Source organism: Amblyraja radiata, chromosome 12 (assembly GCF_010909765.2).
Source record: "Amblyraja radiata isolate CabotCenter1 chromosome 12, sAmbRad1.1.pri, whole genome shotgun sequence".
Classification (NCBI taxonomy): Eukaryota; Metazoa; Chordata; class Chondrichthyes; order Rajiformes; family Rajidae; genus Amblyraja; species Amblyraja radiata.
The window spans coordinates 14,396,747-14,421,907 of NC_045967.1; the positions used below are offsets into that span (position 1 = coordinate 14,396,747).

At 44.8% G+C, this 25,161-nt stretch overlaps 1 protein-coding gene and 1 long non-coding RNA gene across 2 annotated transcripts in view; both read right to left on the bottom strand.

Moving 5' to 3' along the window:
* Window positions 1-25,161, bottom strand: part of il1rapl2 (interleukin 1 receptor accessory protein like 2) — an 859,242-nt gene that overhangs the window by 543,904 nt on the left and 290,177 nt on the right. The gene's annotated exons all lie outside the window — the stretch shown is intronic.
* LOC116978959 lies at window positions 18,061-23,376 on the bottom strand. The gene is made up of 3 exons (XR_004413605.1): window positions 23,172-23,376; window positions 22,116-22,119; window positions 18,061-18,072 (listed from the first exon to the last, which is right to left on the bottom strand). It is a non-coding gene; the product is annotated as an uncharacterized LOC116978959 (long non-coding RNA).

Genomic DNA, 25,161 nt, shown 5'->3' on the forward strand with positions numbered 1-25,161 from the left:
CTCCAATGAGGTAGTTAGAAGATTAGTTCATTAAAGTCACGTAAGGAGAAAAATATTTCTTTGCGTGCTGTCCAATCAAAGAAAGACTATATATGAACACAATCAATGCCTTCCACAGTACACAGATAAAGGATAGTGGGTATAACATTTAGTGCAGGATTTAACATTGATGTCCAATAAAGTTTGATTAAAGTTAGTTCAGAGGTCGCCATTGAGGTAAATGGTACCTCATCTACTCAGTACCGCACTCTATCTGACAAGGGGATGGTTCAGTTCAGGTGCCTGGTAACTGCAGGGAAGGAACTGTCCCTGAATCTGGAGGTGAGGCCTAACTACATCCAATATATTACCCAATCTGTCCTGTCCTGTACTCCTCAGTAATTAGTTACCATACAGAGGGTCTGGATTGTAGATCAGTGTCACTCATGTTATGAGTCATACTGCAGCTCAGCCTACTGGGTTAATAGAAAACCTTCTTTCCCTTTCTTCTCCAGTCTTGAGTTACGTGTTAAGATAAAGTTACCTATGCTGTATTGCTAATAAAAGTCTTTGGATCTTACGCGAGTTAAGTCATTCCAACAACTGACACCAACAACATGGTGTCAGAAGTGGGATAGTGAAATGTACCGCTGCCAGTTCGACCCTTCTTTGCCGTCCGCGATGGGCTAGTACTGCAGGATGGCATTATCGTAAAAGGCCACAAGGCGGTAGTCCCTGCTTCGCTGCACAGCTAGTATTTTAATGCTGTCCATGCAGGGCACCCAGGCGCTGAAGCCACTGTCCTACGAGCAAAAAACATGTTTTACTGGCCTGGTATGGCTGAATACATGCTCGAGAATGTGGCATCCTGTGCAGTGTGCACCTCATCAACAAAAGCAACCACTTCTCTCACATCCGGCTCCTGCCCTCCCATGGTCTACGGTGGCAACTGACATATTTGAGTGGCATGGCACGCAGTACCTGGTACTTGTCGACTCGTATTCCGGCTGGTTTGACATCGATTTTCTTAGCAGCCCCACTTCACGCGGGGTAGTTTTAAAACTCGCTCGCCATTTTACAGACCACGGAGCTGCTTGCATACTGCTATTTGATAACGGCAGTCAATTTACCAGCCGACACTTCAAAGTTTGCTGCACGCTGGGGTGTTCGCCACATCACCAGCAGCCCTGAATATCCACAGTCGAATGGACTGGCTGAATGGGTTATCAAGAGTGCCAAACAGCTCATGGAACGATGACACAGAGCTAACTCCGATGTGTACCTCGACCTGCTCAACCTACACAACATCTCCTGCGACCCCATCTTGGGTTCACCTGGTCAACGATTATTGTCATGGCAGACCCGAGCCACGGTGCCTGTGGCAGATCAGGGATTGATCCCGCAGGTGGTCCCACCATCGGAAGTCCAGTCCAGGCTGCAACAAATGCGTGACATTCAAAAACAGTGGAATGACAAAACAAGCAAGCCGCTGCCACCATTAACCAAGGGGCAGGTGGTTCGTTTGCAAACTGACAAAGGTCATGACCATATCGATGTAATTTTTGTAACTGCCTCTGAGTGGATTCTGAAGAAGGATCTCAACCTGAAACTTTGACAATTCCTTCTCTCCATAGATGCTGCCTCACCTGCTGAGTTACTCCAGCATTTTGTGTCCAGCAGCTAGGTGGGACGTGCAGATGGGAGATGTTGATCAGTGTGGGAAGTTGGGCTGAAGGGCTTGTTTCCACACTATATGACTCTACAACTCCAAGAAGGTTCCTGACCTGAAACATCACCAACCCATGTCCTCCATAGATGTTGTCTGACCACTGAGTTCTCCGGCACTTAATGCTTTCTTGAAAAAAAAGTTGTGATTGGTTCACTATTCTACTAAATTTTTAAATAAATGTTGGCATTCTTTAGAATATATATTTGTCTCAGTAACACACACTCTCTGATACTGGAAAATTGTAACTAAACAAAACCAAAAAAAAGTTATATTCTTTGAAGAAAGGTCTCGACCCGAAACATCACCTATCCATGTTTCCCTTAGAATATGGGTATCCTCTCAAAGATAAGACCATTACTTGCAAAACCTGTTTTTATACCTGAACACCAACCACATGTTAAAGTTATACAACTAACTCGTTGAACACATCAATTTTTGTTGTGGTTTTACAAGATCAATACATTTATTGTGACCTATTGGCAGAAAATATCGAAATTGTTGCCATAAAGATGCAAAATGGAAACAGGTCCTTCACCCCACTGAGTCCACGCCAATAATCGATTACCTGTCCACACGTGGTCTACATTATCCCACTTTCTCATTCACTCCCTACACATAAGGGACAATTTACAGCAGGCAGTTAACCTACAAACCTGCACTTCTTTGGGTTGTGGGAGGAAACCCGCAAGACAGAACCCAAGGTCAGGATCAAACACGGGTCTCCAGTGCCGTGAGGCAGAGACTCTACAAGCAGCACCACATAATGTTTAAGGTAGTAGGGGCCAGATCATTAGATATATTTGGAGGGAGATATACGTATTAATATTTGAATGATCGAAGCACTGAGAGTTATGGGGAACTGGCACAGAAGAGGAGTCGAGGTCAGTGTAGATTAGTTTAGCTTAGTTTTGTTTAGTTTAGTTTAGTTTAGTTTATTATTACGTGTACCGAGGTACAGTGAAAATATTTTGTGCGTGCTAACCAGTCAGAGGAAAGATAATACATGATTACAATTGATCCATTCACAGTGTACAGATACATGAAAAGGGAAATAATGTGGATAACATTTAGTGCAAGAATAACACTATGCAAAGTCTGAGCAAAGGCAGTCAGTGAGTCTTCAATGAGGAAGATCGTTGTTCAAGACTGCTCTCTAGGTATGGGAGGATGGTTCAGTTGCCTGATAACAGCTGAGAAGAAACTGTCCTTGAACCTTGAAGTGTTTTCACACATCTCTACCTTTTGAGAAGCATAGATCAGCTATTATTTTGTTTTGTTAAAAGACCAATCAATATCATAAGACTTAAGTGGAATAGTTTAGAACAATCCCACTCTTCCACCAACATGTACGCATGCATAACCCTGATCTTGTATAAATCAATGATTTCATTTTATTATATGTTGTTCTTACATTAGTCATTAATCTATTTGGAAGCAGAGCCTCGTTAAAGGATTGACCTCATGATAGTTAAAAGATAGCTCCATTAACTTATCCTTTAACCTGATCATTAAATGACAAACCTTTAATGAACCATCTTCGCATATTGTTGACTGACTGGAAGGAAGTCCAGTACTGCTCAATTACTTGGCCTCAAGTAATCCTGAGTGTCTCTTTCATCAGACTTGCCCCAGGCACATTCTGCATTAATCCCAAATTGGTCCCGATTTCTTCCAAGTTCACTGGTAAGTAACCCCGAACATTTAACCTTAAACAATCCTAAAATTGCCAAGCACAGAGTTGATAAATAATTCAGTGCAGCATTTACTGATCGTGTTGCGGGAACATCAGTGTTTCTGTGCATATGAGAACACTTTTTCTCCTTACCACCAGACTTAGGAACAGCTTCCATTCTGTTATCAGGTTTCTGAACAGGTTTCTTAAGGGCCTGTCCCACTTGACCGTCATTTGCGCCTCATTTACGCTTTATATGTAAATTAGATCGACGCATTGTGACACGTGGGATGCGCATGCGTTGCGCATGGTGAGGCGTGGAATCATATGCGGTGGCGCGTGGTATCGCGCGGCGCTCTGAGTCACCTCTACCCCATTGCAGATATTGGAATTTGTCTGGAACTTGCTCTATCTATTGTAGTTGAGTTTGACTTGATTGTATTTATGCATAGTATATCAGATTTTTTGGGTGGAAACATGCAAAGCAAGTTTTTCACTTTACCTCGGTACACATGACAATAATAAACTTAAACCTAAGCTGCCTTTAATATCGCTCCTTGAGATGTTATCCCTTCCCTTGTTTGAGGAATGTGCCCACCAGACTCTGCCCCTCAATTGCCAGCAGAAGAATGACTCCAGCCTGTGGTCCTCCCCCACAAAGCCTTTATGTTGGCTGCACCAAGTTTCAGTGCGCCCCTCAGCATGTATTCCTGAAGTCTAGAATGGGCCAGTCAGCAATATTCCCTGACAGACATATCACTCTGCTGGGAGACCAACAATTTTCAGATAGACTAAAAACACAATAAACACTGATAGACACAAAAAGCTGGAGCATCTCTGGCGAAAAGGAATAGGTGATGTTTTGGGTCAAGACCATTCTTCAGACTGAGAGTCAGGGGAAAGGGAAATGATGGGTCAGCTGTCTGACCCGCTGAGTTACTCCAGCTTTTTGTGTCTATCTTCTGTTTAAACCAGCATCTGCAGTTCCTTCCTCCACAGGAACCACAGTCAGGCCAAAGCTGAGATCCGTCATTTTAGTGGATTCTGAACTTTTGCAGCACCAATTCTCTGTGGAAACCATTGAACAACTTCTGAAAACTTCAATACAATTTTTTGACAATATTAAAACATGTTGTCACAAGCGATAGCAGATGCAGGAATCTTGAGAAAAATACAAAGTGCAGGATGAACTCAGCAGGTAAGGTAGCATCTCTGGAGGAAATGGTTAGGTGATGTTTCAGGTCGTGACCATTCTTCAGACTCAGTTGTTCGAAGAAAGGTCCCAACTCAAATGTAATCTGTCCATACCCTCCTCGGATGCTGTCTGACCTCCCTCCAGCTGAGTTCCTCCAGCATTGTGTTTAGATAACATTTGTCCCTGGGTGATCAATGCTTGCATTTTTCCACCAGAAAAAATTGCAACACCATTATTGTGGACGGCACAGTGGCGCAGCGGTAGAGTTGCAGTCTTAGAGCGCCACAAACTGGTTTCGATCCTGACTACGGGTGCTGTTTGTACAGATTTTGTAAGTTCTCCCGAGGACCTGCATGGGTTTTCTCCAGGAGCTCCGGTTTTCTCCCACACTCCAAAGACGTACATATTTGTAGGCGAATTAGCTTTGATAAATTTTCTCAAGTGTGTAGGATAGTGTTAGTATGCAGGGATCACTGGTCATAGAAACATAGAATCATAGGTGCAGGAGTAGGCCATTAGGCCCTTCGAGCCAGCCCCACCAGCGGCCAGTCAGCAAGGATTCATTGGGCCGAACAGCCTGTTTTTGTGCTGTACCTCTAAACTAAACCAAACCATAGATAGACTGTATTTGGCCAACACTGCCAACAATGCGTTATTGATTTTGTAAAACCACAACAATAATGGATATGTTCAATGAGTTTGTACAATTTTAAACCTGTGGCTGTTGTTCAGCTTTACAAGCAGCTTTTGCAAGAAATAGCCTTATCTGTGAAAAGTCACTCTGATTCCACAGGAAACTATGACCAATAGTGGCACAGTGGTGCAGCTGATAGTGCCACTGCCTTACAGCACCAGAGATCTGTGTTTGATCCTGACCTCAGGTGCTGTCTGCACGGAGTTTGCATGTTCTCCTCGTGATGGCACGGGTTTCTTCCGGGTGCTCCAGCTTCTTCCTACATCCCACAGATGTGCAGATTTATAGGTTAAGTGGCCTCTGTAAATTTCCCCGAGTGTGCAGGGAATAGATGCTAAAGTGGGATAACAGAACTAGTGTGAACAGGTGATCGAAGGTCAGTCTAGACTTGGTGGCCCAAAGGGCCTGTGTCCATGCTTTATTTCTAAACTAAACAATTGGATGAATTTTCCATCTGCATCATTAGGTGCAAACCTTTCACTACTCTAGGATAACAAGCCAAGCTCAACATGAGCTGGCTTCAGCGATAAAAAAATGGGCCATTGTTTAAGAAAGAACTGCAGATGCTGGAAAAATTGGTAGACAAAAATGCTGGAGAAACTCAGCGGGTGAGGTGGCATATATGGAGCAAAGTTTCGGGTCAAGACCCTTCTTCAGACTGATGAGAGGAGGGGGGGGGAGGGAAGAAGAAAGGAAGAAAAAAAGGGCCATTTGTTTCTTAGGAGGTCCATGAGAGTTGTAAATTGAAACATCTGGAGACTTGAGAGCTGATAACTAAAGTTCCTTGTATCATCGATTCCCTTGAAGGAGAAATTGCAGTTTGTGGTCAGTTTTTGATGACCGAATGATTGAAAATGATTATGCAAAGATACAAGAGTGGGAATAATAAGAAAGAAGAACTGAATGGAGCGTAGGAGGGTGAGTAGTGATATTATAGAGGTGTGCACGATCACGACAGGAATAGATAGAATGAAAGCACTGAGTCTTTTGCCCAGAGTAGGGGAGTTGAGAACCAGAGGACATAGGTTTAAAGTGAGGGGGGGGGGGGGGGGGGGGGGGGGGGAGATTTAATAGGAACCTGATGGGCAACTATTTTGGGAGGTGTATGGGGGAGGTAGGTGAGGCAGGTACTATCACAATGTTTAAGAAACATTTAGACATGTACATGGATAGGATAGGTGCAGAGGAATATGGGCCAAATGCAGGCAGGTGGGATAAGTGTAGATAGAGCATGTTTAGGAAGGAACTGCAGATGCTAGTTCACACGGAAGATAGACACAAAATGCTGGATAACTCAGCGGGTCGGGCAGCATCTCCAGAGAAAACGAACGGGCAATGTTTCCTGTTGTGGCCCTTCTACAGACTGAGAGTGAGGGGAGAGGGAAACGAGAGATATGAAAATGTACAAAGAACGAATGAATGATCTGTATGAAAAGAACAACTCCACGCCAACACCGAATATCAAGGAAAGATGGAGCCCCCAAGGGTCAAAAGATTGGCATGGGTACGTTGGGCCGAAGGGCCTGATTCCACATAGTATGACCGACTTTATGACTCTCAAGGAAAAACAAGTGACACAAAAACTAATCTCAAAGAAAACAGAGTTCTTGCTTTGATTGTTCTCATGATTTATTTAATAGAATCTAGTGTTTTCTGATCATTTATCCCAAAGAGACCAAAGAAAACAAGCAATGAAAAATAAGTGAATAAATCAAAAGAAACAAGAGGGAATATTGGAACAATGTCTCTTGATCCACTGAGTGCCTCTGGGAGATTGTACGTTTCCTCAGACTTCAACATCTACTGTCCTTTGAGTTGCCAAAGGCAAAAACTAAACTTTCTGGTAGAATCGCCTATTTTTTTCAAGAAGTGGGAGAAAGCAAGAGAAGTAACTTAAGGGGCTGTCCCACTGCGGTGACCTAATTGGCGAGTTTAGAAGAGTTTAGGAGAGTTTGAAAAAGTGTCATGTTGAAAACCTCCTACAACTTTGTAGAAGACCTCCTTCGACCTCCTTCAACTATGTTAAAGACTAGCTTTGACTAGCTTCGGGTAAATTGGACACCGAATAGTGGAGAGTGAAGACGACCTCCTTCGATCTCCTTCGACCTCCCTTCGATTATGCTGAAGACTATCTACAACTACGTTCGACTACCTTTGATTACCTTTGACTACCCTCGATTACCTACAAATAACATGCCGACCTACTACGACCTACTTCGACTACGAGTAAAAAAAATATCGATTTTTTCCATGGCGACCTTTTTTTACTCGCGGGCATTTTTCAGCATGTTGAAAAATATGGCACGACCTAGCTGAGGCCTCGAGTACGCGGGGATCACTCTCGAGCATGAAGGAGAGTTACAAAGACCTCCCAGGACCTCGTGTCGACCATGCTGCGAATATATGAGCTGAGGGCAAACTCTTCTAAACTCGCCAATTAGGTGGCCGCAGTGGGACAGCCCCTTAATGATAACTAACTGATAGTTAACTACAAATAATTAAAATAATGTTTTGAGTGAAAGAAGGAGATTATACATTTTTTTAATCATGTACTGGTCCACCAGTACATCCTTAGTTCCAGAACATTACTGTGTTATACATTTTGCCAGACCAACAGAAGTCACAGCCTAAGTTGTGATACCGGCCTGCAAAGTCGGCAGCGGATGTTGGCCATCGGAATGGATCTACCGGCTTTGGCCGGGCCGGAGTTCCAGAACCCAGGCCACAGGAGGCACATTCGACCCTCTGACTGGCGTGGCTGTCCCGATGCTGTAAAGATCGGCCTCCTCACCCAGCCTAGGTGCCGCATTTTCAAGGGGACTTCCAGGTGAGATTTCAAGTGCACTCTTGTAAATTTTTCCAGATTATAGGAGGCTCCAGATTAAAGGACCATCAGTTGCCGGAAAATCACTGGTGGACCTATACTTTACAGGAATAAGCAATTTAGAGTCGAGGCCATTGCACTGTTCTCAAGTAATAAAAAAGGCATTGACTGCTCATCATTTTGTTGACATTTTTATCAGGCTTTACATGGCAATGTAGAGAAGAAACAATTCACAACTTCACAGCTGCACAGTAATAAAGATCAATTATGTTTATAATTAGCGATGTTTCGAAATACAGCATGTAAACAGGCCCAGCGAGTCCTCTCCACCCATCTATCACCTGTACACTAGTTCCATGTTATTCCGCTTTTGCATCCTACAGACTAGGGCCATTTTACGGAAGTCTATTAACCTGAAAACCTGCACGTCTTTGGAAAGTGGGAGGAAAGTGGAGCACCCTGAGAAAACTCTTGTGGTCACAGGGAGAATGACACGATACAATAGAACTTTATTTATCCCAGGAGGGAAATTGATCTGCCAACAGTCATTCATCATCGTTGAAAACATTAGCGAAGCAGTGGTGCTGGATTCCAACGGGAACGGTGACGGACGCACCACACATCTCTGTCCTCCAGTTCCTGCGGACTTCCATGCTGGAAGTATAGGATTTTGGTGTGTATGCTTTGCCATCAATTCCTTACAACAGTTTGTACAACAGTGATCGCAACTTCTGCTGAAGTGTGGATGGCCGTTGGATCGCTAGAAGCTCATCCGCCCTTTGACAGGTCTTGTTTTCGGTCCAGCTGGGGATCCACAGCCCCCTCCTCACCTGGCAAACCACGTGGGGGAGACGGTTTAGTCACCGACTATCCGACCACGGAGCAGGTAGCACGGGATTACATGGAACCCGTGGCGGAGGGAATTCCCCCCGACCTGACCTGACCAACAGTCATAAAAACAAAAATACATAAAACATTAAATTAAAATGATGAGTGGACAGGATTGGGGATGTGGGGGTGGGGGGGGGGGGAGGAGGGGGATTCAATCACAGTCGTACAGTTTGATAGCCACATGGAAGGTGGATCTCCTGTGGCGTTCTGTGCTGCATCTTGGTGGAACCAGTCTGTTGCTGAAGGTAGTCCTCAGGATGACCAGAGTGTCATGGAGGGGGTGAGCTGTATTGTCCAGGATGCTCCGCTGTTTGAGGAGCATCCTCCCCTCCAAGACCAGCTCCCATGAACAGCTCCGCCCCAAGGATGTAGCCAGGATGAGTTTGTTGATCCTATTGGTGTCCGCGGCCTTCGCCCCGCTGCCCCAGCACACGACAGCGAAGAAGATAGCACTGGCTACCACCGATTGGTAGAACATCTGCAGCATCTTACGGCAGATGTTGAAGGACCGGAGCCTTCTCAAAAAGTATAGCCGGGTGCCGGGAAAACGTACAAACTCCGCACAGACAGCGCTCAAGATCAGGATCGAACCAGGTCTCTGGTGCTGTGAGGCAGTAACAACACTGCCACTGGGCCGCCCATAACTGATATTTAATTGAAAGCCAATATATCCATTGAAAGAGAAAGAATCCCAATTTAACTTCATTCACTGCAAACTTCCACACAGCAATAATGGTTATTATTTTCCAGAGTATTTCATTAATTGCCTGGGGATTTGGCAACAATAATCTTTCTACATGTAAGGATCACTGCACATTAATAACCAAATAAATTACACTAGTTTATACAAGAAATATTTTAGATTCCGACAATTTTCTAAACCCAGAATCATCTATCCATATTCTCACTAAATCCTGGTGAGCCATATGAGTCTGAAGAAGGGTCACGACCCCAAACGTCACCCATTCCTTTTCTCCAGAGATGCTGCCTGTCCCGCTGAGTTACTCCAGCATTTTGTGTCTATCCCGGTGAGCCGCGGCCATATCCCAATGGCAGGCCTGGATCACCCGCAGCAGAACCGGGGAACCTAGAACCTGAGAGGATGCCTGGAGGGAGATGATGGAGGGCGATGGAATCAGAATGCTCTTATTCCGGAGTATAAGAGTCTGAAATTCATGATGCAGTTCTACAGGACTTTGACTTCATAAGGCTGCATTTAAAGTATCCCATGCAGTTCTGGTTGCCTCATTACAGGAAGCTTTGTGGAGGATGCAGAAAAAGGTTTAGCAGAATGCTGCCTGGATTGCAGGGTATTAACTTTGAGAGTTTAGTTTAGCTTAGAGATAGAGCGCGGAAATAGACCCTTCGGCCCACCGAGTCCGCTCTGACTAGTGATCCCCGTTACACTAACGCACACTACACACAAGGGAGAGTGGTGGGTGCCTGGAACGCATTGCAAAGGGTGGTGGTTAAGGCAGAAACAGCAGTGGCATTTAAAAAGCTTTCAGACAATCACATTGGAAGGAAATGGAGGGAAATGGATTATTTGCGGACAAATGAGATTAGTTGACCATTGCATTATGTTCAACACAGACATAGTGGGCCAAAAGACCAGTTCCTGTGCTGTACTTTATATGCTCTATGTTCTATCATTGTGTCATCCTTTGCATCCTCTGTTCTGAATAATGGACAAGTAGAGTAAATCCTCGTATTAACGGATGTTTATATAACAGATTTCGGTTATAGCAGACCAAATCTGTTGTAGACCGAGTTTGTTGTTTCATGGAAGGACCACTAGGTGATGGAGCAAATGGTGTTTTAGGACCATTTCAGTTTTAGTTTAGTTTAGAGATACAGCGTGGAAACACCGAGTTTCCAAAAAGAAGGACTTTAGGACGTTTCCATGCTATATAACTCAATAATAATAATATTTAGAAGTAGATGCTATTAACTGATTATTTATATCTGCTGATCCAAAAGTACATTTCTCTCTTGTTCCTCTTCATGAACTAAATAGAAGCTATTGGTAAAACTTTACTGAAGCCAGATAGGCTGCATTTAATAAAAGATAATGTCCCAGGTGTAAATTCAACCGTTTGTTTTATTGTCCAACTGTTTGGGCATAGTTAATTATTTTTCAAGTATATGCATGTTGGTTGGAATTAAATTCACTCTTTTTCTCCACTTTGGGCACCGTGTGGGCTATCGTAGAGTGATTAAATTATTTGTCTGTGGATGTTGAAACATGAATTAAAATCCCTTCAGAGCATGTGGGTAACTTTCTATCCAAGTAATTAAATACACCTGGAATTTTGAAAAAAACATCTCAGAAAAAGTAACCATTAAACTGCAGGATTGTTCAGTTTAGCTTTATTGATGTTATAGTCATGTGTACTGAGGTACAGTGAAAAACTGTTTTGTTTCATGCTATCCAGTCAGCGGAAAGACTATACATGATTACAATCAAGCTGTCTACAGTGTACAGATACAGGATAATGGCAATAATGTTTGGTGCAAAATAAAGTCTAGTGAAGTCCAATTAGTGATAGTCCGAGGGTCTCCCATGAGATAGAGGGTAGGTCAGGATTGCTCACTAGTTATTGATGGGATGGTTCAGTTGCTTGATAACATCAACATCATCATCGCTGAAACCATCAACGGGCACGATGCCTTACAATGCTATCTACGACAGTGATTGCAACTTCTACTGAAGTGTGGATGGTCGCTGGCTCGCTAGGAGCTCATCCGCCCCTTGACAGATCTTGTTTTTGTCCTGCTGGGGGTCCACAGCCCCCTCCTCACCTGGCAAACCAGGTGGGGTAGACGGTTTAGTTGCCGATTATCCGACAACGGAGCAGGTAGCACGGGATTACATGGTACCCATGGCGGGGTGAACTCCCCCCGACCTGACAACTGGGAAAAAACTATCTCTGAATCTAGATGTATGCGTTTTCAAACTTCTGTACCTCTTGCCAGATGGGAGAGGGGAGAAGAGGGAGCGGCTGGGGTGAAACCTTTCCTTGACTATGCTGGTGGCCTTGCCATGGCAGCCTGGTGTAGATGGAATCAATGGAAGGGAGATTGGTTTGCGTGAAGTTCTGGGCTGTGTCCACAATTCTCTGCAATTTCTCTTGGTCTTGGATGGGGCTGTTCCAAAACCATGCTGTGATGCTTCCTTATCTGAATGATCAATGGCACTGACCCATTCCACCCCCTCTCCCACCGACCACCACCAACCCTCTGCAGCTTGAGCAAAATGTGACTCCAGTGCCAACGGTATCGCACTCTTGAATGATGATTGCACTAAGCTTTGTAATTTTAGAATATTATGTTCAGTTCTGGGCGCCATGCTATAGGAAAGATGTTGTCAAGTTGGAAAGGGTACAGAGAAAATGTATGACCGTGTTGCCAGGACTTGAGGTCTGAACTACAGGGAGAGGCTGAGCAGGCTGAGACTTTATTCTTTAGTGTGCTGGAGGATGAGGGAGAAAATGGAGATGTATAAGATCCTGAGAGGAATAGATCGGGTAGACTCACTCAGACTCTTGCCCAGAGTTGGGAATCGAGAACCAAAGGACATAGATTTGTGAGGGGGCAAACATTTAATAGGAACCTGAGTGGCAACTGTTTTACACTAAGATTGGTGGGTGTATGGAACGAGCTGCTGGGGAAGGTAGTTGAGGCAGGAACATCCAAAGTTTAAGAAACATTTAGAGAGGTACGTGGATAGGACAAGGTTAGCGGCATATGGGGCCAACGCAGCCAAGTGGGGCTAGTGTAGATGGGACGTTGGTCGGTGTGGGAAAATTGGGCCAAACGGCCTATTTCCATGCTGTATGACTCAATGACTATGACTATACTAGGCATTGTAATTCAATTCAACTAACTGGAATGTATCGTTTCGGCACAGGTTATCTTCCTGAATAGTAACTGTCTAAATGAAGGCAGCAAGCTGAAATATTGCTTTGGTAACTCTCCCTGACACCACTGACAAGAATGGAAACTTAGCACTTAAGCCTGGCTTCTATTGTGTACCAGAACAGTACATACGGAAATGCCAATGAACTGTCAAAATAAACCCAGGAAAAAAATGATTTCTCTTTGAAATCCTTGACACTTCATTTTTACTCTGACTTTCAATCTCTCTTTTCTTTCCTTTCTATTTCAGGAGTAATGTCTTGCAGTTAGAGAGTCACTACAGAACCGAGGGAGGCCATTTGGCCCATCGAGACCATGTGGATGAGCAAGTCCATCATTCCATTCCCCGCCCAATTCCAACAATCCTGTAAATTAATGCACTTTATGTCCCTGGCCAATTCTCTACCGAAATCATTGGATCACTTTGTTTCTAGCAACATATCCCAGGTATGTCGAGACCGCAACAAATTGCAGAGTTGTGGTTGTAGCTCAGTCTATCACATCAGACCAGACATCTCACCACTGACTCCATCTACACTTCACACTGCCATGGAAAAGCAGCCAAAATAATCCAGCTAGCAGCCACTCTGATCGGGAATACAGAAGCTTGAAATTGCCCACCACTGGACTCTTCTTCCCCTCAGTTATCGGGCTTCTGAATGGTCCTTCCATAAGCTAGGATACTGTCTGATTCACCTCTACCTCAGGAGCCATAGCAGAAGCATCCACGTCACGGAGCTGGAAACTGGAAGTATCCTGAGCTATTTCTGCTACCACCATCAACTACTGCGACAAGCGATGGCATCCACTGATTGTCGCCGGAAGCTCGCGTCCTTTTGATGGACGATGACAGCGAGGCCAACATTTGTAACAAGATGGACGCAAAAAGAAGAAGAAGAGCTCTACCTCATTGCGGATTTGGACAGACTCTGGGACTGTTATGTTACAATGCTGAGAACTATAATCTGTACTCTGTATCTTTCCCTATGCTTTATTGTACTTGAGTTTGACTTGATCGTATTGATGTATAATAGTATCTGACCAGACTTGGATAGGATAGCATGCCGAACAAAGCATTTCAATGTACCTCGGTACACATGACAATAATAAACACTACAACTTCCAACTGAACTCCAAACTCCATAATGCCTTGGTTTCACGAGGGACTTTGGGCTATGTTTTGCACTAAAATGAGATTTTTAAATTTATTAAATTTCATTTTTTTGTTAGGTTTGTTCATTATTTTATCTAATGAGTACTGTGTTTACAAACCTGCTTCTGCAAGTAAGAATTTAATTGTTCTGTTTCAGGAAAATACATACACTGGTTCTTTCCGACCATTAGGAACAAATTACAGAAGCCAATTAACTTGTATGTCTATGGAATGTGGGAGGAAACCAGAGCACCCGGTGGAAACCCAAGTGGTCACAAGGTGAACGTACAAACTCCATACGGACAGTACCCGTGGTCAGGATTGAATCTGGATCTCTGGCGCTGTGAGGCAGCAACTCTACCGCTGCGGCACTGTGCCGCCCACTCAGGAGATGAGGAGCGGGATGCACATTTTCAAATGTCCAAGTGCTCAATGCACAAACATAACACCTTTCTTGGATACACTCACATTTTGTTGTAAAATGAGAAAGGTACAGGAATAAGTTTGTGTCGTGCAGGGCAAGCCAACAGTGGCTCACGAGGTATGACTCTGAGACCTCAGCACCAAAATCTAGAACATATGTGTGCATTTGCGTGTGTGTATGTGAGTGCAATGTATGCATGTGTGCATCCATGTATGGAGGAGGGGTGGGGGGGGGGGGGGGGGGGGGGAAGAGAAGATCAGGCTGATCTGGGATGGGAAAGGATCAGGAGACTGGGTGATTGGCTGGAGGTGGAATAGGATCAAGGTCTGGGGTACATCTGGTGGCTTGAGAAGCTTGTTAGAGGTCACAGCCACAGCTGCACGGTACAACCTGCACTGTTGGTGGTTCATCCGAGCAGAGGAAACATTCAATTGAAACCCTGTCATAGAGTCATACAGCGTGGAAACGGGCCCTGCGGCCCAACTTTCCCACATTGTCCAACATCCATCTACACTAGTCCTACTTGCCTGCTTTTGTCCCATATCACTCTAAACCTATCCGAGCCATGTAGCTGTCTAAATATTTATAGAACATTAAGATAGTGCCTGCCTCATCTATGTCTTCTGGCAGCTTGTTCCATGTACCATGCTTTGGTGGCAAAAACAGGAAGTAGACTGGTATCTGAATGGTGGCCGATTAGGAAAAGGGGAGATGCAGCGAGACCTGGGTGTCATGGTACACCAGTCATTGAAAGTAGGAATGCAGGTGCGGCAGGCAGTGAAGAAAGCAAATGGTATGTTACCATTCATAGCAAAAGGATTTAAGTATAAGAGCAGGGAGGTTCTACTGCAGTTGTACAGGGTCTTGGTGAGACCACACCTGGAGTATTGCGTACAGTTTTGGTCTCCTAATCTGAGAAAAGATTCTTGCCATAGAGGGAGTACAGAGAAGGTTCACCAGACTGATTCCTGGGATGGCAGGACTTTCATATGAAGAAAGATTGGATAGACTCGGCTTGTACACGCTGGAATTCAGAAGATTGAGGGGGGTTCACATAGAAACGTACAAAATTCTTAAAGGGTTGGACAGGCTAGATGCAGGAAGATTATTCCCGATGTTGGGGAAGTCCAGAACTAGGGGTCACAGTTTAAGGATAAGAGGGAAGTCTTTTAGGACCGAGATGAGAAAATCATTTTTTACACAGAGTGGTGAATCTGTGGAATTCTCTGCCACTGAAGGTAGTTGAGGCCAGTTCATTGGCTATATTTAAGAGGGAGTTAGATGTGGCCCTTGTGGCTAAAGGGATCAGGGCGTATGGAGAGAAGGCAAGGATGGGATACTGAGTTGGATGATCAGCCATGATCATATTGAATGGCGGTGCAGGCTCGAAGGGCCGAATGGCCTACTCCTGCACCTATTTTCTATGTTTCTATGTTACCTGCCATTCTTTGTGTAAAAAAGTTAACTCGCATGTTAAATCGTCCCCTCAACCTCACGTTAATCCTATGTTCTCTGATTCTCGATTCCCCTACTCTGGGCAAGAGACTCTGTGCATTTACCCGATCTATTCTTCTCATAATTTTGTACACTTCATACTCTTGCCCTCCAAGGAATAATAGCCTGCTCAACCTCTCCCTGTAGCTCAGGCCCTTGAGGCCTAACAACTGCCTAAGATGGATGCAAAACTATCCCATTGTGTTATATTGAGGGAAAATAAGGAAGTGAAAAAGTTACAGAATGGTAAAATTTAGGCTTGAAGGTCCTACGGACAAAAGACCATTTTTAGAAGTGTCTATACAGGAGAATGATGACTGGAATTTATCAACTGCTGCCATAGGCTAAGACAGTTCCCTACAGGCTGAGTACTCTGTCATGACCATGACAGTCACATCTGCTCTTTGCTTACTTGCTCTTGGATGAGCCGAGGCATCTGGAGGGGATATACACAGCACGGGGTCTAGGTTCAATTGATTTCAGAAAGATTGAAGCAAATATAGAAGGTGACCACCTTATTATCTACAAACAGGGAACTGACCGCTCTAGTTATTGCACCACAAGTGCGCTGTTATTTGCTTCTCAAGGTCTTAGGCATCAACGATTGCAGATTTACAATAAAGCAAGGACCTGCAGGACAAATCTAAAAGTCTGCATCTAAAAAGCAAAGGCTCCTGTCGGTCTATCAAAACGGCTTGCGATGCAGAAATAAGAATTGCACATGTCAGCTCCTTGGATCAGAACCTGACATTTACATTAGTTTGATTGAGGCTCCAGTATTTCAACATGTGCATTAACTCCAAAGCTTGTTTCATTGCCCGAGACGGATTTTGGTTTCACCGTCAAATACAGTTGGTGACTGCTTTGAACAACCAAGGGCAGAAACAGAACCATTCCGGCAGTAACAGGTGCTACACCGATTTTCCAGCACCCTTGGGTTCCAGAGCCCTGCCGTATTTTTCGTTTTGTCGGACCAACAGAGGTGGGGGGGGGGGGGGGGGGATGCTGAGACAGCAGCTCGCAAAGCAATGGGGACTGATTTGCCGGATCTGGCCGGGCTGCAGTTCCAGAGCCCTGGCAGAAGACAGCAAATTCAACCCGCTGATTGGCTGTGGAAATCCCGATGAGGATGAGATCGGCTGCCTCACCCAGCCTAGACACAACTTCCGTGGGGAATTTCATGTCCATTCTCTTTTGTGTGTGTTTTTATTGTGTTTTTGTGTTCTTTATCATTGTACCGCTGCTGACAAATTTATTTCACTTGCACTTTATGTGCAATGTGACGAATAAAACCGTATTGTATTGTATTGTATTCATTTTGCACAGATTAAAGGAGGCACAGGACTACCAGTTGCTAGAAAGTCGGTGGTGGGCCTGTATAACTGCGAGCCCACCAGAATAATCCCCATAATGAAGCTAGTTTTAGCATCTGTAAAAATCATTTAGTAACATTGACCTCCTTAATTGCCAGAGAACTTTAGAATAAAATTAAAGTATATGGTATATAAAGATAGAAAAGAAAGCATAGTTGTAAGGCTTATAGAGGATGCTTGAGTGCAGCAAGAGTAAAGGGCCTGTCCCACTTACGTGTCTTTGGCACGCAAATTACGCGACCTCGTGGTTACGCGAGCCGCGACGGTCCCGCGAAGGTCGGGCGCGATTTCATGCGTACGCACAGCCGTCTGGAGCGCGTGACGTCATTTGAAGATGGACACAAAGCTGGAGTAACTCAGCGGGACCGGCAGAATCCCTGGAGAGAAGGAATGGGTGATGTTTTGTGTCAAGACTCTTCTTCAGTCTGAAAAGAAGGGTCTTGACACGAAACGTCACCCATTGCTTCTCTCCAGAGATGCTGCCGGTCCCGCTGAGTTACTCCTGCATTTTGTGTCTATCTTTAATTTTCTTGGCCCCGCTCTGGGAGTGGAAGTGGGGGCGGATCCGGACCGCAACGGCCTTGAGCCCCAGGCCGAGTTCGGCGATCGTTTGCCAGCTTCTGCCGCTGTTGAAGGTGAGACGTTACGTCGTGCCAGGGTCTTGAGCCTGTCCCACTTTGGAGGAAAGTTCCGCGACAGGCCATTGGCGCGCGAAGATTTCGTTCACTACAAAAATTTCGGATCCCGTGCGATGTCGCGCACAACTACATACCCCTCTGCGCTTCTAAGTGGGACCAGCCCCGCTCGGCCATACGATGCCTGTGCGCCTCAATGAGGTTGCGTAATTTTCGTGCCAAGGACACGTAAGTGGGACAGGCCCTTTAGTTTCCATTTGTTTGAAAGTTGTGACCCTGGTTTGTTGTTGAAATCGCCCGTTAATCATACCCCTTACCACCTCTTTTTCCCTCTACTTTCTCTTCCCTATACCCCATCTGGATGCACACCCATTTCTCCCACTAACCTGCAACCCTGTCCCCTGTCCCCTTCCACTTATGTCCTTCCCTCTGTGTTCTCATTTGACACCTCTTCTCTCCTTATCTAACAGCCTTTATTTTTTTTATCACTGGCTTTTGTCCACCCACCTGCCAATCAACTACCCCCTCAGCTGTATCCACCTCTCACTAACAAGCTTTGTTCCCCCTCCCCCCACCCAGCACCCCACCCTGCCCCCCATCTCTGTTCCAGCTTTCTCACTTGCTACAATCAGTCAGAACATAGAACATAAAGCATAACACAATACAGTGCAGCACAGGAAAAGACCCTTTGGATCACAATGTCTCTGCTGAACATGATGTCTAGGCCAACTCTTACCAATTTAGGTTTAGTTTAGTTTAGAGATACAGCGTGGAAACAGGCCCATCGGCCCACCGAGTCCGCACCGACCAGCGATCCCTGCACAATAACACTATCCTACACACACTAGGGACAATTTACACTGCACCAAAGACAATTAACCTACAAACCTGTACGTCTTTGGAGTGTAGGAGGAAACCAAAGATCTCGGAGGAAACCCACATGGTCATGTGGAGAACGTACAAACTCCGTACACAACAGCACCCGTAGTCAAGATCGAACCTGGGTCTCCGATGCTGCAAGCTCTATAAGGCAGCAACTCTACCGCTGTGCCACCGTGCCATAGGTGAGAGGGGAAAGATTTAATTGGACGGGTAACTTTTTCACACAAAGGGTGGTGGGTATATGGAATGAGTTGCCAGAGGAGGCAGGCATATTGTAAAATTTAAAATATTTTTGGACAGGTCCATGGATAGGAAAGTTATAGAAGGATGCGGGCCAAATGCAAGCAAGTGGAGCTACTGTAGATGTGGCATCTTGGGCAAGTTGGGCAAGTTGTTCCATGTGGATCAGAGGTTTGAAAAGCAACGTAGGTTTCATAACACCTGACTTGTTGGAAATTATTCGCTAATGAACAGAGAAACTAAATGGTCCACTTGAAAGATCATGACTCAGTACAATAAGACCACCTGCTTACAAGCAACACCCATGATCCCAAGTTTGTTGCTGCCTGCGATGAATAGCAAATAACCTTTTTTATACATATGTAAGCAATTATAATTAATCCTACATGATGTTTCTCACGTGGGAAGGGATTATAAATGCCTGTGAGAGTGGAGAGTCACATTAGAAGCTTGCACCACTTGACTATTCATGGCACGAGTCCACAGAACACTACATCACAGGAAAAGGCCCTTCGGCCCACAATGTTCATGCTGGATATGATGCCAGGATAAATTAATCTCCTCTGTCTGCACGTGATCCGTATCCCTCCATAAGCATGAGCCTCTCAAGAAGCTTCTTAAATGCCACTTTTGTCCAAAGATTGGAAAAATAATAACAATAAATTAAAAAAACACACTAATGTCGAGATATATAATGTTAAACACATAAAAGCAAGACTTATAGTGAAGATAAAATGAGCAAAAATATTAAATGTCATCTTCAAATTTGTTTTGCAAGATATAAATATATTATTCAGTCATGGTAATTTTCTATCACTAATATTATACCAAAATTACTTTAATACGTGTAAAGTCATAGAGCTATAAAGCATGAAAACAGACCCTTCGGCCCAACTAGTCCATGCAGACCAAGTTGCCTAATGTTACTCCCTCTTGCAAGGGACTGCCCCATATCCCACCAAACCTTTCATTCATTTACCTATCTATAGAGAGCATTACTTTAGAGAAGAATATTATCAGAATGGAGGGATGAGCAGAGCCTGGCTTTGCCTTCTAATCCAAAAGAAACTGCTCAGAAACTGATTTAATGTATTAAATGGCATTAAAATAGCATTTGGGTTTCATCTAGTTCCCTAGATACTGTAGACAGAGGGACACAGCATGGAAACAGCTACCTCCCCGACCACTCCTCCAATATTAGGTATCAAACTAATAAATAACACCACCCTCTTTCCCCCTTTCTTTCCCTGTGCCTTACCTGGATGCACACCTGTCTCTCCCACAATCCTGCTCCCTTTCCCCTCCCCTCTTCCACGCATTCCTTCCTCTGGCTTCACATTTCCTGGCCTTTTCCTTATCTCACAGCTTTTTGGGTTTTGTCATTTCATCTCTGACGTCTTCTGCCCAACCATCTGGCAATCAATACCACCCCTCCCCCGTTCTTCTGTATCCACCATCGCTTGTCAGGCTTTCATAAGTTACAGGAGCAGAAGTTGGCCATTCGGCTCATTGTCTACTCCGCCATTCAGTCGTGGCATCCATCTTTCCCTCTCAACTCCATTCTCCTGCCTTCTCCCCATAACCTCTGACACCCGTACTAACCCGACATCTGTCGATCTCCACTTAAAAATACCCATTGACTTGGCCACCACAGCCTTCTGTGGCAATGAATTCCACTGATTCACCACATTCTGACAAAATAAATCTAAGGGTGGTTTTACCCTTCACCCAGCTTTCTCTCCCCACTACAATCTGTCCGAAGAAGGGTTCCAATCCGAAATGTCGCCTATACATTACTCCAGCACTTTGTGTCTTTATTAGATAAAGTCTTCTCTACCTGAGTATGAAGCTGTGTTAACTCTCTAATGTGGAATTGATTGTGTGGTATGGCATCGATCAGTGGTAACAGCCTCACATGTTAGTGTCAATGACTGCCTTCAGAAATCTGTACAGATCCCTCGTTAAAAATATGGGTGGAAGTCTGATCAGTGTTTGGAGGGAGGCTGCAGTGTGGCTCATTAAATTACACAGTGTGAAAGAAGTGAGACTGCAAAAGCTGGCTGATTTGTGAAATTTGCACATTGTACTATTGATGATATTTTGTCGGGGGTGTTTTTAATGCCAGAAAATATGCCTGGCGCTGATATAAAGGATCTCTGGAAACCAGAGATAATTTGGAGTCTTGAGCAAAACTCAAAGTGCTGGAAGAACTCAGTGGGTCTGTGAAGGGAATGGACAGACAACATTTTTTCAGACTTGTCAGAAAACTTGAAATGCCCCCAGCCCATTCCCTCACAGATGTTGCCTGACATCCTACCTTCGATCTTCCAGCATCTGCAGTTCCTTCTTGAACCCCTCACAGATGTTGCCTGACCCCTTCTGCTAAATTCCTCCAGCATTTGTTTTCAGTTTTCTGATAAATAATTGCTGGAACTGAACCTCTAACAAGGCAGCAGCCATGCACTGGACCATCGATGCTCAAGTTGGAGAGGAACTTCAATTGATAGCCTACAGCATCTGGCAGTAGTGCTATTTAGCAAGCTGTTTTGGTTTAGTTTTACTCTATCTGAGCATTTCCAGCATTTTCGCTCTGATTCTGCTTACTTTATGAAGTTGTTATTCGAGCAGAAGGGTCAGACCCCCCAGCCAATTCCACCATTCAGTCGGATCCAATCTGTATTTAACTCTGTTTAGCCACTGTGACAGTATAAATTTCAATAGCCAAACTATATCAACCTGAGCTGAAATTATGTCCTTTAATCTGAACCCTCTCAAGAGCCACCAACACTCGACAAATTGTTAGAAGACATAATCCAGGATTTTCTCTCTCCTTTAAGTGGAGAAACATTTCCTGACTTTACCTTTTAGTGCATCTACTATACTTTAGAATTACAGCGCAGAAACAGGCCATTCGACCCACTGCATCCACGCCAACCAACGATCCACTCGTACATAAGCACTAACCTGTACACTAGGGAGAATTATACAATTTCCCAAAGTGAATTAACCTACAAACCTGGGATTGTGGGAGGAAACAAGAGCGCCTGCAGAAAACCCGTGCGGTCACAGAAATAACATACAAACTCCATACAGACAGCATCCGTAGTCAGTATCGAACCCAGATCTCTGGCACTGTAAGGTTGCAGCTCTAGCACTGCGCCACCCTCCGTACATATGCCAATTATTGACTCCTGACTACTGCATAGGCTACATGACCTAATGTCCCTCTGCTAGAACAGAGCATATAGAGCAATACCGCACAAAAACAGGGCATTTGACTCACAAAGCCTGTGCCAAATATGATGCCAAGACTATCTCTCATCCACCTGCACATAATCCATATCGCTGCATTGTCTGTATATCTATGTGCCAATCCAAACGCCTCTTAAACCTCACTATCATATCTGCCTCAACTATCAACCCCCAGCAGCGCATTCCAGGCACTCAGCACCCTCTGTGGAAAAAGTGGCCCTACACATCTCCCTGAAACGTTGTCCTCTCTCACTGTAAAGCTACACCCTTTAGTACTTGATTTTTCCACCCTGGGAAAAAAGGTTCTGACTGACTATGACTCATAACTTCTATGAGGTCTCCCCTCAACCTTCGATGTTCCAGCAAAAACAATCCAATCTGTTCAACCTCTCCCTGTAGCAAATACACACTAATCCGGACAACATTTTGGTAAATTAGGTTAGATTCGTGCAAATCTGATTACCAAAATTAGGTTACATACATGTCACTGGAATCCACAACATCTGCGGAAAAATATGGATAAGATGCAAAGGAAGCCTGGTAGACAACATAAGCCCTGCCAACATCGCCTGTCCCACATAGGCGATTTTTCAGCGGACTGCCGGCGACTGTCAAGTTGCCGGCAGTCGCAAGAAAAACCGGGAACGGGAACGGCGACTGTCAGAGTGGAACACACACACACACAAACACATCGCTTCCTTCACCAGCCCGTGTGAACTTTTTAGACAGCGCTCCCCCCGCTTGCCCTGTCTAAAAAATTCACACGGTGCAAAGCCAAGGTGATACAGACACACATCGCGACCAATTCAATATTACCAAATGTCATACCATGCATGTCTCACACAAGATTAAACCACTTTTATCGGAATACAACATGGGCAGCCATACATTGCTTGCTGTCGACCATCACCCATATCTAGGAATCGAATTAAGCAAAGATTTAAGTTGGGTGACACATATTAGTCAAGTGTCCAACAAAGCAAATAGAACTCTCGGCCTACTCAAAATAAATTTTCATGCATGTAGTACATCTGTCAAATAGAATGCCTACAAGTCCTTGGTCTGGCCCAAATTGGAGTATTGTGGAGCCATATGGGATCCTTTCATCAACAACAACAAGATCACCCTGGAGAAAGTACAACGCCGAGCAGCCCGCTTTGTATGTAATGACTACAAGCGCAAATCAAGCGTGAATAATATGCTGACCTCTCTCGGATGGGATACCCTAGAGCTCCGCAGAATCAGGCTAAGACTTATTGCAATTTACAAGGAGATTCACAAAATCACGCCAACAAATCTCCCGTCATCCCAGAGCACCAACGGCCATGAAACAAGACAAAATAATGGTCCTTACATCATCAACTCACTAAATCTCAATAAACATTGCTACCAATATTCCCTTTACCCAAGGATGATAAGGGAATGGAATAGGTTACCACCCAACACACATGCTGACCCGATGTTGTCATTCAAAAAGGGGATTGAGCAACTAGATCTCCTCAACTTGGTCAAAAAGGCCCACTTCAAAATTTAATCACTTCTCTACTCACTCCAACCTTGTGGCTAAAGGGATCAGGGGGTATGGAGAGAAGGCAGGGATGGGATACTGAGTTGGATGATCAGCCATGATCATATTGAATGGCGGTGCAGGCTCGAAGGGCCGAATGGCCTACTCCTGCACCTACTTTCTATGTTTCTATGTTTCTAACCTGCGCGAGATAACCACTGATGAGGTGTTTGCGCAGTAATCAACCAGAATCAACCAGAATCAGAACAGGAAGGTTGGCGCTGTATAAAGCACAGTGTACAGTAAGTCCTTTAAAAGAGGGGGGGGGGAGAAGGGGGAGAAGGGGGGAGAAGGAGTGGAGACAACATTTAAGAAGCCAGAGTTACACGGCTGTGAAGCTCGCCGGACATTTAACATTACAGGTCGGTTATCCTTGGTTTTGAAAACTACTGCTTACCTTTTTTTCCCCCAATGAGCCAATAAAATTCACCGGTCAGCACCGGCTACAACCTACGAGAACCTCCGAGAACCTTCGGCCTCCTGGCAACCCACTAGGATCTCCTGCCGACCCACCCACGGCTCGAGGATTCTCGCTACTCTCCATGGCGGCTTCATTCTAGTCGCGGCTAATTATTCAACATGTTCCCAAAATGCGGGAACTCCTCACGACCACGAAGGCGACTCCCTGGCAGCCACCCGCGAATATGTGCCGACCATGTGGTGACTGCATAGTTTCCTGCAGTCGCCTAAAAAGTTGGCTAAGTGGGACAGGCCCATTAGTTATAGGGAGCAGTTGAGCAAACTAGAATATTCCTTGGAGTGCAGGAGGATCAGGAGTGATCTTATGGAGGTGTAAAAAATCATAAGAGGAACAAATCAGGTAGATGCACAGAGTCTCTTGTCCATAGTAGAGGAATCAAGAGACATAGGATAGATTTAAGGTGAGGGGGGAATGATTTAATACGACCCTGAGGGGTGACTTTTTCAGACAGTGGGCGGTGGGTGTATGGAACAAGCTGCCGGAATAGGTAGTTGAGGCACGTAGTATCACAACATTTAAGAAACAATTGAACAGGTACATGGATAGGATAGGTTTAGAGAGATATGGGCCAAATGCAGGCAGGTGGGACCAGTGTAGATAGGGTATGTTGGTCGGTGTGGGCAAGTTGGGCTGAAGAGCATGTTTCCACACTGTATCACTCTATCTCTCTTTGATGATCTGTCTGTCATCAGTCCGAAGCAGAAACGTCGCATATCCATTCCTTTCACGGTTGCTGCCTTGGGGTGGAAGATTGCAAC